The sequence below is a fragment of the Diceros bicornis genome, unplaced genomic scaffold (assembly GCF_020826845.1).
Source record: "Diceros bicornis minor isolate mBicDic1 unplaced genomic scaffold, mDicBic1.mat.cur scaffold_67_ctg1, whole genome shotgun sequence".
NCBI classification, from domain to species: domain Eukaryota; kingdom Metazoa; phylum Chordata; class Mammalia; order Perissodactyla; family Rhinocerotidae; genus Diceros; species Diceros bicornis.
Window position 1 is genome coordinate 2,115,756 of NW_026691553.1, and position 10,433 is coordinate 2,126,188.

Consider the following 10,433-nt stretch of genomic DNA (forward strand, 5'->3'; position numbering starts at 1 on the left):
TCATAAAGACAGGGATTCTGGGAAATATACCTTCCAGTCTAACCAACAATGAAATATCAGCATTCTTCAGAACCTCATCTACCCGTGGATGTCACTGACCTTTCAACTAACATGGGAAAATGTAGTACAGTGAGGGGACGAGAGGAATATGGATGTGAAGATTTCATATATATGTGGTTCCAGGGAATAGTAAACCAGAACAGTAAGATAAGTATTTCATATAACACTGGAAAGTAATACCTAAATTAATTATAAAATATATACAAGTACATATAGACACAATACTGGGTTCAATAGTCTCCCCCAAATTTCATGTCTACCTGGAACCTCAGAATATGACCTTATTGGGAATAATTTCCTTGTAGATGTAATTGTTATGGAACACAAACACAGGTTTGTTACCTGATGCAGAGGAAAGCCAATAACTGAAACATCAGGCTTATAGTAAGGAAACAGGTTTATTATTGAAAGGCAGCCAGACGAGGAGATGGGAGTTAAAACTCAAATCCACCTCCTCCAAGGGAAAAAGGGGATTTTATTTGGGGTTTTAGGAAAGGGAGGGGGAGTATGTGCTGGGGTTTTAAGTAGGGGAGGGAGAGCATGTGGCCTTGCTGACTGGCTTCTTCAGCCTGTGTCTGGTCTTGAAGATTGAATCTCTTTTCCTTGACCATCTGGACCTTTCTGGTTAGTTTTCATCCTTGGCCACATTTGGACTTGTGAGGCTGAATCTCCTTTCTTCTTGATGTCTGGACCTTGTCTTCCTGGGAAAACCAGCTCACTCATGTACTAAGGAGGGACAGAAAGGACGGGTTAGTTTTAAACAATAGTTGATTATGCTGAGTATGCACAGCTGCAGTTAGCAGAGCTTATCTCAAATTTTTTCTCCTGTAACTCATTTGTTCTCGGTTTCATAATCAAGATGAGGTCATGGTGAATTAGATTAGGTTCTAATCCAATGACGGCTATCCTTATATAAAGAGGGAAATTTGGACACAGAGGCCTGCAGAGAAGAGTGACATGTCCTCACTGTGTGAAGACAGAAGCAGAGATTGGCACAATCTGTCTACAATCAAGGAATGCAAAAGATTGTTGGCAACCACCAGAAGCTGTGAGAGTGGCTGGAACAGATGCCCCTTCAGAACCTCCAGGAGGAACCAACCCTGCTGACATCTTGATTTCAGAATGCCAGCCTCCTGAACCATCAGGGAATAACTTTCTGTGGCTTCAGCCACCCAGTTTGTGGTACATGTTATGACAGCTGGAGCAGACCAGTACAGGTCCTGAGGAGGGTGTGGGCCTTGGATATCAGGAGGGCAGGCAGAGGCCAGTGTGCCTGCAGCAGAGAGGGGAGCAGCAACAGCAGGAGGGGGGGGGCAGGTGGGCACATCGTGTCATGATGGCTGCTCTGCCATGGTAGACTGACCTGGCTGTGAGTGACTCAGAGCCTAAAAGTGACCTGATGAGGCAGCTTCACAAGATCCCTCTGTGCCTTGAAAACAGACACTAGGATGATGCTGTCCGTCAAGGTGGGGGTCAGATTGGGTTGGTAGCAGTGGCTATGATGTGACAGGTTGGAGTGTGGATATAATTTTAGGTTCGAGCCATGAGAATTTCTAGATGGCTTGAGGTGGGGTGAGAGGAAGAGTCAAGGTTTGGTCCATTATTTTGTACAGAAAAAACTGCAATGATGGAGTTGCCATCAACTGAGAAGGGGGTCGTCACACATGGAAAAGGACTTTGTTGGAGTGTGAGGAGTTCCATTTGGAGAAAGTTGAGATGGAGATGGGACGAGGACAAGCTAAAGCAGAAGGCAAACGTGTAGGAATCTTATTAGATTTTACTACAATTAAAAAAAAATTTTAAACAATGTTATTAGAAATAATGGTTTTAATAGCAAAAACGTGTAACAGCCAAAACAGCCAGCTTCTAGCAGTTGAAAGAATACACTTAAATGGTGTAGTCCTGCAGGGTAACAATAGAGGAAAAAAGGGAGTGAAGTGCAAAGCTATGGAAGACTAAACACTTTTGAACAAAAGATATTTGACATAAAATGGTACATACCATTTGATTCTATTTAAATGCACAATAAAACATGACATTGTGTACACAGGTGATGAAACTATAAAGAAACAAAGGGAAATTATCTTTTTAAAAGTTTGGCATGTCGGTGGCAGTAAGAAGGCAGAGTGGGGCCTCTGACTGGCCCTGAACCCAGGTGGGCTGTGGGTTGTTCTGGCAGCCTCTCTGTCTTGTCCTGGTTATGATAGCATAGATGTTTCTTCTGTAATATTTCTGTCAAATGTACATTTTATGCATCTTTCTGCAGGTATGTTTTACAATAAAATGTTATGATATCAACTAATGTAACTCACCACAATACCACATTGAAAAATTATCTCAAATTATCTCAATAGACAGAGAAAAAGCATTTTATACACTTCAACATTCGTCCAAGAAAAATATTTAGTAATTTAAGAATAAACGAGAACTTTCACAACCTTTTGAAGGGCATCTTAAAAAAAAAATGTTTATGAAAGAATGCATGTAGAAGTGTCAAATTTCACTTGTTCAAGAAAATTACACACAGAACAAGAATGTGCAGGGCCCCAGTCACCTTCAGCACAGACTAGGTATCCCAGTCAGTGTCATGAGGAACAGGGATACATATGATAAAGCAGGAGAAAAGTCACCTGTCTTGTGTCATAGCTGGAACAATTGTATATATAAGACTTCGAAAGCACAGAACGGGAACCATAGAGAAAAGACGATTAACTGGTTGTCTGGCTAAAAACTGAATATAAAAGTAAACATCACTGAGACGTGACATCAGCGTCATGTCAGAGTGAGCTCTTCCCTTACACTCTGTCCCCTAAGATACAACTAAAAGGACACTCAGAAGCCAACAGAGCACTTTCACACAACACAAGAGACGTCTGAAAAGACCCATGCAGTCATATGTCTGAAGATAGAGGTGCTGGAACCCACTGAGGCAGTGGAAAGAGGTAAGGGGATCTCCTCTCCCTCCCCAGCAGGGACCTAGGGTGTGGGACTGCACACAGCTCTGACAAGAGAGGGGGGAGGGGCAGCCCTCTGCAGGAATGCTTTCCCTCTCTGAGTTGCCTCCCAGCTGGTGGGAAGGCTCCACACAGAGGAGGCTAAGCAATCGTGGGGGTGTCTTCACCAAGCCAGCACCCCAGGAGGGCAGATAGGGTGGAGGGGGAGCACCCCCAGAATCATGGATGTGAAAGCACCCCTTCCCCCTGCCTGGTGCACCAGCTCGGCCGGGTGGCTAGAGCAAGGGACCCCCACCAGAGCGCTGGTGCATATGTGTGTAAAGCAGCAGTGGTGAGTGGGCAAACAGATGTGCCCTGTCAGCATAGCTTCCAAGGACAGGCACAGATGCCAGGGATTGTGGTGGGTTCAGAATACACAGCTCCTGTCTCCCTCCAGTGGCAGCAGGGGGAATGTGTGACCAGATACTACCACTATGTGAAGGCATAAATCCACCCCATCAAATAGTATGAAGAAGTATATTAATAATCCAGAAAGAAAATGACAAGCACCCAGAAATCAATCCTGAGGGCACAAAAATTTACACTCTAAATGACAGAAAATTCAACATAGTTATCATAAAAAACCTCAACGAATTACAAGAAAACTCACAGCTCAGTGAAACTAAGAATAAAATTAATGAACAGAGGGAATTCTTCACAAAAGAGATCAAAACTATAAAGAAAAACCAATCGGAAATGTTGGTGATGAAAAATACAATGAATGAGATAAAGAAAAATCTGGACTCCTTAAATAACAGAGCTGATATTATGGAAGACGGAATTAGCAATTTAGAGAACAGAAATATAGAAATGCTTTAGATGGAGGAGGAGAGTGAACTAAGACAAAAAAGAAATGAAAAAATTCTCCAAGAAATATCTTACTCAATGAGGAAATACATTAAGTATTCCAGAGGGAGAAGAGAGCAGAGAGCTTGTTCAAAGAAATAATAGCTGAGAACTTCCCAAGCTGAGAAGTGGGAAGGAGGTGGAATTACAAGTAAAAGAAGCTAACAGAACTCCTAATTACATCAATGTAAAAAGATCTCCAAGGCATATATTAGTAAAACAGGCAAAAGTCACTGACAAGGAAAAATATTAAGGGCAGCAGGACTGAAGAAAATAACCTACAGGGCCGGCCCCGTGGCTTAGCAATTAAGTGCGCGTGCTCTGCTACTGGCAGCCCAGGTTCGGATCCCGGGCGCGCACCAACGCACCACTTCTCCGGCCATGCTGAGGCCGCATCCCACATACAACAACTAGAAGGATGTGCAGCTATGACATACAACTATCTACTGGGGCTTTGGGGGAAAAATAAATAAATAAAATTATTAAAAAAAAATAAATAAATAACCTACAAAGGAAACCCTATCAGGCTTTCATCAGATTTCTCAGCAGAAGCCTTACAGGCTACGAGAATGGAATGATATATTAAAAATACTGAAAGACAAAAACTTTCAGCCAAGAATACTCTATCCAGAAAAAATATTCTTCAGATATGATGGAAAAATAAAAACTTTCCCAGATAAACAAAAGCTGAGGGAGTTCATTGCCACTTGACCCTTCCTACAAGAAATGATCAAAAAGGTCCTCAGATCTGAAAAAAAAAAAAAGAGTCTTTACAAACCCTTGAGCAAAGAGATAAACAAGCAGACAAAATCAGAAAATTGCAGCTATCAGAACAGATTAGCAAACAATTAGGGAGGGAAAACATCAAAAATAACTATAATCTCTTCATTTTAACCACAAACTCACATCACAAAATGGGATAAGTTGTTACAACAATAACTTAGGGAAGAGGAAAGGGAAACGAGGTGCTTCGACTAAGGAAATAAGAGGGTATCGAAAATGGACTATGTCACCTACGAGATTTTTTTATACAAACCTCATGGTAACCACTAAACAAAAAATCAAAACAGAGACACAAATGATAAAGAGAAAACTGAGAAAACCACCAAACTGAATTGGCAGTCTGAAATACATGGGACAAGAAACAAGGGAAATAGAGAACAATTGGGAAACAAGCGATAAAATGGCAGCATTAAGCCCTCATATATCAATAATCACTCTAAATGTAAATAGATTGAATTCTCCAATCAAAAGATGCAGAGTGGGGGCCAGCCCCATGGCCGACTTGTTAAACTTCTGTATGCTGTGCTTTGGCAGCCTCGGCTTGCACATTCATCAGCCATGCTGTGGAGGCATCCCACATACAAAATGGAGGAAGACTGGTACAGATGTTAGCTCAGGGCTAATCTTCCTCAAGCAAAAAAAAAAGAGGAAGATTGCCAACGGATGTTAGCTCAGGGCAAATCATCCTCCCCCACCACCCAAAAAAGATACAGAGTGGCTGGAGAGTTTAAAAAACAAGACCTAACAATATGCTGCCTACAGAAAACACAGCTCAGCTCTAAAGACAAACACAGGTTCAGAGTGAGGGTTGAAGACAATACTCCAAGCTAATGGCAAACAAAAGAAAGGTGTTGCCACACTAATATCAGACAAAGTGGACTTCAAGATTAAAAAAACAATGAGAGACAAAGAGGGGCAGTATATAATGATAAAAGGGACACTCCACCAAGAGGAGATAACATTTATATATGGACCCAACACAGGAGCACCAAAATACATTAAAGCAACTATTAACAGACCTAAAAGAAGACAGTAATAGTAACACAATAATAGTAGGGGTCCTTAACACCCAACTTACATCAACAGATAGATCATCCAGGCAGAAAGTTAAAAAGGAAATAGTGGAAATAAATGAAAAACTAAATAAGATGGACTTACTAGATATATATAGAACACTCCATCCAAAATTAGTACAGTACATTTTCTTCTCAAGTGCACATGGAACATTCCTCAAAGATAAACCATATGTTGGGAAACAAGGCAAGCCTCAATAAATTTAAGAAGATTGAAATCATATGAAGCAGATTTTCTGACCATAATGCTATGAAACTAGAAATCAACTACAAGAAAAAAGCTGAGAAAGTGACAAACATATGGAGACTAAACTACATGCTACTGAACAACCAATGGATCATTGAAGAAATTAAAGAAAAAATCAAAAAATATCTGGAGACAAATGAAAATGAAAATACACCATACCAACTCATATGGGATTCAGCAAAAGCAGTCCTGAGAGGGAAATTCATAGCAATACAGGCCAACCTTAACAAACAAGAAAAATCCCAAATAAGCAATCTTAAACTACACCTAACAGAACTAGAAAAATAGCAAAGACCAAAGTCAGCAGGAGGGAAATATAAAAATTAGAGCAGAAATAAATGAAATTGAAACCAAAAAAAAAAAAAAAAAAACCAGTAGAAAGGATCAATGAAACTAATCGTTGGTTGTTTGAGAAGATAAACAAAACCGACAAACCCTCACCTAGACTAAGAAAAAAAGAAAGAAGGCGCAAATAAGTAAAATTAGAAATTAAAGAGAAGAAATCACAATGGATAATACAGAAATACAAAGGATTATGAGATTACTATGAAAAACTATATGCCAACAAATGGGACAACCTAGAAGAAATGGGTAAATTCTTAGACTGATATAACCTCCCAAAACTGAATCAAGAAATAGAGAATCTGAATAGACCAATCACAAGTAAAGAGATTGAAACAGTAATCAAAAACTTCCCAGGGTCCAGCCCCGTGGCTTAGTGGTTAAGTGCGCGCACTCCGCTACTGGCGGCCCGGGTTCAGATCCAGGCACGCACCGACTCACCGTTTGTCCAGCCATGCTGAGGCAGCATCCCACATACAGCAACTAGCAGGATGTGCAACTATGACATACAACTATCTACTGGGGCTTTGGGGAGAAAAAGGGGGAAAAAAAGGAAGAGGATTGGCAATAGACGTTAGCTCAGGGCCAGGCTTTCTCAGCAAAAAGAGGAAGATTGGCATGGATGTTAGCTCAGGGCTGATCTTCCTCACAAAAAAAAAAAAAAAACTTCCCAAAAAACAAAAGTCCAGCATCAGATGGCTTCTCTGGAGAATTCTACCAAACATTCAGGGAAGATTTAATACCTATCCTTCTCAAACTATTCCAAAAAACTCAAGAAGACAAAACGCTTCCTAACTCATTTTATGAAGCCAACATCACCCTGATCGCAAAACCAGACAAGAACAATACAAGAAGGAAAATTACATGCGAATATCACTGATGAACATAGATGTAAAAATTCTCAACAAAATATTGGCAAACCAAATACAGAAATACATTCAAAGGCTCATATACCATGATCAAGTGGGATTTATGCCAGGGACGCAGGGATGGTTCAACATCCACAAATCAATGTGATACACCACATTAACAAAATGAATAAAAATCAGATGATCATCTCAATAGATGCAGAGAAAGCATTTGAAAAGATCTAACATCCTTTTATGATAAAAACTCTTAATAAAATGGGAATAGAAAGAAAGTATCTCTACATAATAAAGGCTATATATGACAAACCAACAGCCAATGTCATACTCAACAGGGAAAAAGTGAAAGCCATCCTTCCGAAAACTGAACAAGACAAAGGTGCCCACTCTCACCACTCTTATTCAACACAGTATTGGAGGTTTTGGCTAGAGCAATTAGGCAAGAAAAAGAAAATAAAAAGTATCCAAATTGGAAAAGAAGAAGTGAGACTCGGTGTTTGCATATGACATGATTCTATAAATAGAAAATCCTAAAGAATCCATCAAAAAACTGTTAGAAATAATCAACAACTACAGTAAAGTTGCAGACTGCAAAATCATCTTTCAAAAGTCAGTTGCATTCCTATACTCTAATAAACTATCAGAAAAAGAACTCAAGAATACAATCCCATTTACAATCACAACAGAATAAAATATCTAGGAATAAATTTAACCAAGAAAGTGAAAGACCTATACACTGAAAACTATAAGACATTATTGAAAGAAATCAAAGATGACAGAAAGAAATGGACAGATAATCCATGCATATGGATTGGAAGAATAAACATAGTTAAAATGTCCATATTACCTAAAGCAACCTACAGATTTAATGCAATCCCAATGACATTCTTCATGGCAATAAAAGAAAGATTCTAAATTTTACAGGGAACAAAACACTATGAATAGCAAAAACAATCCTGAGAAAAAAGAAGAAAGCCGGAGGCATCACAATCACTGACTTCAAAATATACTACAAAGCTATAGTAATCAAAACAGCATGGTTCTGGTACAAAAACAGATGCACAGATCAATGGAACAGAATTGAGAGCCCACAAATAAAACCACACATCTATGGACAGCTAATCTTCAACAAAGGAGCCAAGAACATACAATGGAGAAAGGAAAGTCACTTCAAGAAATGATGATGGAAAAACTGGACAGCCACATGCAAAAAAATGAAAGTAGACCATTATCTTACGCCATACACAAAACTTAACCCAAAATAGATTAAAGACTTGAAGATAGGACATGAAACCATGAAACTCCTAGAAGAAAATATAAGCAGTATACTCTGACATCGGTCTAAGAAGCATCTTTTTTAATATCATGTCTACTAAGGCATGGGAAACAAAAGAAAAAATAAACAAATGGGACTACATCAGACTAAAGAGCTTCTGCAAGGCAAAGGAAACCAGGAACAAAAGGAAAAGACAACCCACCAACTGGGAGAAAATATTTGTAAACCATATATCTGACAAGTGGTTAATCTCCAAAATATATAAAGAAATCATACAACACAACTAAAAACAAACAACCCAATCAAAAAATGGGCAGAGGATATGTATAGATATTTTTCCAAAGAAGATACACAAATGGCCAACAGGCACATGAAAAGATGTTCAACATCACTAATCATTAGGGAAATGGGAATCAAAATCAAAGAATACACTACCCCACATTATGTTAAGAGAAATAAGCCAGAGAAAGACAAAGGTGGCATCATTTACACATGGACAAAGAGAACAGATTAGTGGTTACCAGAGGGGGAGGGGGTTGGCGGTGGGTAAATGAGGTAAAGGGGCACATGTATATGGTGATGGATAAAAATTAGACTATTGGTGGTGAGCATGATGCAGTCTGGGTAATTACATATAAAAATGGAAAGCAATAAACCATACTACATTTATCATTTAGATGGCAGTCTGCTGTAACAGAAAACTTGCTCAAACTGCCAAACATATTTACACTGTTGATTTCAGTCATGGAAGTATCCAGAAACTAGAAATGCAGCGTCACTGAGGGCTCTCAACAACGCAACCAGGAAGTAAGTTTCCTCCATTTGTGGTTTGGTGTTAAACCTGTCACGTTGGGGGCAGGAAACAGGTCCACTATTAGAGAAAGATGCTCCCTAAAGAGTTCACGTGATTAGGAGAAGCCTTAGAGATGAAGGGGGCCCAGGATGAGACCACCGAGAGTGACAGCATGAAGTGGCCTGACAGACACCAAAGAGCTGTGGGAAAATGCATGGGACTGTGTGAACCTGAAAACCAGAGGGCCCAGGATGGGGGAGCCTGTGGGAAAGTCTGTGGAATCTGCTGCCTGAGAGGGAACTCACCTCAAACATGGGGTGTGGTTGGGGATGCTCCAGATGGGCAGAGCCTGAAGTCAGAAAAGTGCTGTGACAGGCCCACCAGGTTCCCATGTATCTCTGTCTCCTGACAGGGCAGAAGATCTGACAGTCACGGCTTCCTCACTTCTGCTTTCCAAACCTCATGCATCTTCCTCTGCTCATGACCTTTACCTTAGAACCACAAACAGAAGGACTCTGGGATACATGGTTTCCTCCCTTACCCAAGCTGGCAACACAATTCAGTAGAAGCATCTGGACACCAGCTCTCACCTTCAGGCCACAGCTCTCTCTTCTCAACTCAAGGCATCGTGTCCATTTCCAACCAAGATCAAGGACAATGAGCAGAGTCCAATTATGAACATAATCAGGTGGGCCTCTCCTCTCCCAAGATCTTTCCACAATCACTAATTTCTGTGAGGAACACAGATGTGGTATCCACTAACAACAACAAAATGTGGAAAATACATCTTTCAATGAGAAAGACTGAAAGGGAGGGTAGACACTGTGTTAAAACATTCCAGTATCTGCAGCAGTGGACCTTAAAAGCAAACGCAACAATACAGGTCTCATATCATGATCACATACTAGGAACATAAAGGAAAGAGAGAATCAAAAAACAGTTCATCTAACATTATATCAAGTTACACATAAAAACAGAAAAAACAAGCACTTATCACCCCTGGAGCCAAAAGACATTGTAACGGAAACGAGACAAATTTAATATAACTGTGCAATTACTTAAAATCCAAGATAAGGGGCCGGCCCCGTGGCTTGGCGGTTGAGTGCGCGCGCTCTGCTGCTGGCGGCCCGGGTTCAGATCCCGGGCGCGCACCA

The 10,433-nt window shown here is 40.3% G+C and overlaps 1 long non-coding RNA gene across 1 annotated transcript; it reads right to left on the reverse strand.

The window, feature by feature from the left end:
• Nucleotides 1-445: 445 nt before the first annotated feature.
• Nucleotides 446-10,346, reverse strand: LOC131403385 (uncharacterized). Its single transcript, XR_009219372.1, has 3 exons — nucleotides 9,870-10,346; nucleotides 9,585-9,770; nucleotides 446-786 (listed from the first exon to the last, which is right to left on the reverse strand). It is a non-coding gene; the product is annotated as an uncharacterized LOC131403385 (long non-coding RNA).
• Between the last annotated feature and the right edge of the window lie 87 nt (nucleotides 10,347-10,433).